The following is a 5,638-nucleotide window of genomic DNA, read 5'->3' as shown; positions in this document are numbered from 1 at the left end:
TGTCTACTCAACCCTCTCTCAGTCACCAGTGGCAGGATAATTATATGTCCCGCCACTTCTCTTGTTCCTTAGACTCCGCACTGCCACAGCCACAGCCCATGCACGTAACAGGAAATCTGACAGAGGCCTGAAACTACCAGGGGGTTGTTTATCTCGCACAAGGGGAAGTCTGGAGCCGGCAGCTGCTGGAGGTGCCACTGAGGAGGCAGGCTCCTGCTTCGCTCCTGCTCTGCTCCTGCTTCAGTTTCCCCATTGTGTAGCTTTCATGGTGGCAAAGGAGCTGCTGCACCTCCAGGCCTTGCACCTGCGTTCCAGGAAGAAAGGGAAGGGCAGAGGGTGGAGGGCAGTAAGCACACTCGCTGAGCCAGATGCCTTGGAAAGCTTTCTCTGAACACCCCGGCATAACTCTTACATGGCGCTGGCCAGTATCAGGTCACACAGCAGCCCCTGGCTACAGCAGTGTGGGCACATCACCACCTCCACCTTGGATGACACCAAGCAGGCACTGGTAAATATCTCTCTCAGTCCATTCCAGCTGCTGTAACAAACTCCCTCAGGCTGAATGGCTTCTAAACAACAGAAATGTATTGCTCAGAGTTCTGGGGGCTGGGAGTCTAAGGTGAAGGCAGCAGGCTGCTCGGGGTCTGACAAGGACCTGCTCTTGGTTCACGGACGGTGCCTTCTACTGTGTCCTCACATGGTGGAAGGGTCCAGGTGTCCCTCTCAGGGCCCTGTTATCTGGGCACTAGTCCCACTCATGAGGCTCCACTAACGACCTAATCACCTCCCGAAGTCCCACCTCCTGGGACCGTGGAGGTTTGGATTCCAAAGTATGAATTTGGGGGGACACAAACTTTCAGACCATCACAGTAAAAAAGACGGGAGCATGGAGATCGGGTCAGCAGAGAGCAGTGTCTGCCTCGGCCACCTGCTCTCGACATATCCTCCTGCGGCTTCCCAAGTTCTTGCTGTTCTTTGGGGGACCAGAGACCCTGTATTCCTAATGGCACGGTCTGTCTGTCTAGTCCCAGATAGATGGCCAGGGATGTCAGGAGGCGAGGTTAGTGCAGGCCATGGAGCTGTGTCTTGGCAAGCAGCCCTGCAGCTCCCAAAGCAGCAGTGGTCATAGTTAGCACCGGGCCCAGGAAATTTTTGTTTATGAGAAGCAGCACAGTTGGAAACAGAAAAAGGACGACTAGGTAAGCCTTTTTTTTTTTCTCAAGACTTTGATGGAATTGGCATAACTGTTAAAAAGAATGTTCTAACAGGACCCTCTGTTCTAAAAACAAAAACAAAATGACTGAAGAGCGGGCCAAGAGGAAGCAGCCTTGTGCAGAGTGGGTACAATTACGGGTGGGGAAATAATAATAAGCTGGTCCCGCTTAGACAGCGCCTCCTTCACCGTTCTGTCTACTTGGGACTGGAAGATGCCCAAGATGGTGCCTCTCAGCACCTCCCACATGGGTCCCCAAATGAGAAAACACAGAAGACAGCTCCCCCATCACCCCACCTGCAACTTCCTATACCAGGGGTTCCCGCGGGCTGGTCCCCGGCAGCATCACTGGAGAACAAGCCAGAAATGCAGGATCCTGGCCCAGAGTTTTCCATAACAAGCCCTCCAGGGGTCTTGATTCGAACTCAAGCCCACCCACCAGTAGCCGAGATCAGTGTCTCACAGCAGGGAAACATCAAGAAAAGTAACAAGTCTCAGGTTTTCTAACTCGCCATCACAGGAGAAATATAAAAACCAGCAAAAAGTTCAATCGGTCTTCTGGATTCTGTAGGAGCTCGTGTGTTGAAAGAGAGTTAAGGGAATGTGATGAATGAGGGAACCCCTCTACACGTCTGCAATTAAGTTCTTAATTTTTTCTGTGGAATCATAGCATCTCCTTTTTTAAATTGCAGATTAAAATGAGAGTACGAACTCTTCAGATTACATTGTTTTCATTTTTAAGGAAAGTTCAAGTTGTGGTTGAGCCCTCCACCCAGGGACGGGCTGGACACCCTCACACTGTGCACAGGAGGTGAGAGCCCATCAGTCACCCTCTCTCCCTCCCCTGCCCCTCCCCTCAGGAGATTATACTGTGTTTTTCTTTTGTGTGGGCATGTGCTTGTTTATGTATTGGTTTCATGTTCGTATTTAATACACGGGATACTTGTTCTTCCATTCTTGTGATACTTTACTAAGAAGAATGTGCTTCAACTCCATCCAGTAAACACAAAAGATGTACAATCTCTATCTTTTTTGTGATCAAATAGTATTCCGTGGTATACAAACATCACAGTTTGTTAATCATTCATGATTGATGGGCACTTGGGTTGCTTCCGTGTCTTAGCAATTGTGAATTGAGCTGTAATAAACATTTTAGCACAAGTGTTCTGTGGTAAAATTATATTTTTTTTCTTCTGGGTAGATGCCTAGCAATCATAGCATTTCTTTAGATCTGTTCTCAGTGTTGTAGCAAAAACTTATGTGTCTGCAATGCTAAATCTTGTCAAGAATTTTTGGCACCAGGATAGAGAATTTTTGCTTATCAACCCAAGTTTCCATCAACCCCTGAATGGATTAATAACCTGTGGTATCTGAATACCATGGAGTACTATTCAGTCATAGAAAGATGGGGACTTCACATCTTTTGTATTAACCTGGATAGAGTGGGAGCACATTCTCTGGAAAAATAAACATTCAATGTATTCAATACAAAAGGAAGCCAGTAGATGAACTAATACATGCACACACAAGAGAAAAATTCAATTGAATTCAAGCTGGGTGGGAGGGGAGAGGGGAAGGGGGATTGGTGTGCTCTCACCTAGTGGGCACAATGTGGGTCCATGGCACATCCCTAAGTAGAGACCTTACCTAACAAACGCAAACGTTGTGACTTAATCATTTGTACCCGGATATTAATCTGAAATTTTTAAAAAAGCTTTGCTTATTACCTCTATTCTCACAGCTCTAATGAATGAGACGAGGCTCTCATTGTAACATGATACATGATGTCTGTGATGGTCTGAATTATGTTGATGTCCTAACCCCCAGCACCTCAGAATGTGACAGTATTTGCAGAGAGGATCTTTGAAAAGGTAACTGAGGCAATGCAGGGCTGCCCTGCTCCTGTAGGGTCTCTCCTCATAGGGAGAGGTCAGGCCACAGACAGGCGCAGAGGGAAGGCCGTGAGAAGAGACGGGAGAAAGCAGCAGCCTTTAAGCCGAGGAGAGAGGCCGCGGAAGAAACCCGCCCTGCAGACGCCTTAACACGGAACCGCCAGCCTCCAGGGTTGGGAGAAAGTAAATCGCTGCGGCCTGTTGCACTCAGACTGGGCATTTTGTTAGGAGAGCCCTCGGCTCACGACGAGGTTGGGCCTCACCTGGCAGTCACTGTTGTGCTGAGAATTTGTGCCGAGAATTTGTGCCGTTCCAAATTAGTCCAGCTCCCTGCTTCCTGGAGAACGTGACACCCTGGTGCCATCCCACACCCTGAAGAAGTCAGGTGGGGCCGCAGGAGGGCCACAGACGCACCTGTGCTGTCCAAGCCTGAGATGGAGCCGGTTTGTCACTGCAGCAAGTCCTGGGGGCTGGGCCGCCCAGCCCGGCTGCCACGCCAGTTTCCTCACAATTTAAAGTATGAGTCATTTCATTAATTAAATTTCAAACATCTGAATGTTTCATTTAGTTCAGATAAAAGGCACATGGATCTTCGGGGGGGTTAGATTTCTAGAAGCCTAAAGCACCTGCTCATATGGCCGTGCATGGGACCTGCTTGCTGGTGATATGGCACGAGTCTTTTTATACACGGTGGGAAGAGGTCACTGAGATCAGGCCAAAGAAAGGACAACTGAGCAAGACTCTGCACAACCCAAAGCAAATAAGACCACAGTGTTTCACACTGGCAGTTCCCTCTGATGACCGTGGAATGCATCCGGCCCCAGCATTTGACACAGAAGAGCTGGGACTAGACCCCGTTCCTCTGGCTCTCTGACACCACCACCCAGTGCTATGTCATCCTTGTCGGGCCTTTCAGAATCCAAAGCTCAGGCTGTTATTTGCCAGTGAAGAGAAAACTATTTTTGCACTAGTGCTTGTTTCAAAAAAAATAAATAATGCTCAAACAATCCGACTCTCCCAGTACACTGTAAGCTCTTTTCAGCCCAGGTGTACGGGAACTTTGGAGAAGGTTCCAAGAGCAAATGCCTGTGGCTGGGCTTTGAGGTCCCCCACCTTTCCCCTTCACTTGGGGCAACCTGGGTACTGCCGCAGCCTCGCCACTGTTCTGCGTGGCCCTCCCCACACTGTGTTCACTCAAGCTGTCCCCTCTGCCTTCTTCACTGTCATCACTACTTGCCAACCCTCTGAACCTCATGAATCCAGCTTTCCTTGAATAGTTTCCTAACTTGAAGAGCCAGCCCCTGCATCACTGTATTCCAGGGAATGCAACCAACCTGTCTGGACATCTTTACGTACTCTAAGTTGTCTGGGTGACCGTGTCATTTACGTGTTAGTGGGTCATTTACCCAACAGTACTTCCATTTGATCTCACTACTCTGTGTGTGCCCTGCTGTACCCACTGTGGAAAGAATAACAGGGAGGGGAAAAAAATAGAAGGAGACTTTCAAATACGTCCTCCTGTCACCAGGCTGCAAGCGTGGGCTGACCCTCCCTCTGTGGCACGCGGAACTGGGTTTGGTTTGTCCTGATAACACTCTCTACACGAGTTTCACTAGCATCAAAACAGAGATTCATAATCAACCAGTCCAGGAAGTTCATGGCATACAAATATTAACAACTCCTATGGATTTTTCTCTGGAATTTTCTTTGAAGAACATAAGATTTCAAGTACTACTCACAGGAAAAAAAAAGAAAAGAACCTTTAAAATTCTTTATTTCACTCTGTACTGAACACAGCATATCCTCCAGCAGCAAAGAATACAGTGTCTGACTTCAAGCTTTATTTGAATACTCTTCATTTGAAAACTGAAAACAGTTGCAAGTTGTAGTTTATTTTGCATCTCAGTTTATAGCTCACCAAGGAGGGTGTCATTCTTGGAATGGCAAATGTCCTGTCTTAAGTGACTGATGGAAAAACACAATGCCACTTGGAATTTGCCAGGAAATGCATAATGGAGCTGTAAAAGCATTGTGCTCTTAACTAGCATGACATGCCAGAAGCCGGTGCTTACTTTGGGAAATTGCAAAATCCAACACAAGGGATACTGACCATTTTCATTTCATTACATGTAAAAAAACCATCTGTTGGCAATTATGTGTCAACATGGGCTTGTTAAATCTTTGCAAGAGAAGAAATTTTTCTCACATCCATATTACCCAAATTACTTTTAGTGTTGAACGTGAACACATGGTAGGTTTTGAAGGAATTGTTTCATTCCCGCAGGTAAGTGGAGCAGAAAATTGCCTGACAGTTCTATCAGTCTGCTCAAGTTCAGTAACATCTCCACATCCAGGGGAGTTGAGCACACAGGCCGTCTCCTCTGTGTGCTTTTGCTCACAACCAGTATTGAGATCACCAAATAATTTTAGAGAATTTGATGGTTCCCCTCTTCTTTAGAAGCTATCAGTTTCTGGTTAGCTGAAACACTGCACGCACAGTATCCTGAGGCCCCAGCTGCCCAGTGTCCCCCGG

The sequence above is a fragment of the Otolemur garnettii genome, unplaced genomic scaffold (genome assembly GCF_000181295.1).
Source record: "Otolemur garnettii isolate 467f Iridium unplaced genomic scaffold, OtoGar3 scaffold00076, whole genome shotgun sequence".
NCBI lineage: Eukaryota > Metazoa > Chordata > Mammalia > Primates > Galagidae > Otolemur > Otolemur garnettii.
Note: the sequence above shows the minus strand (reverse complement) of the source record.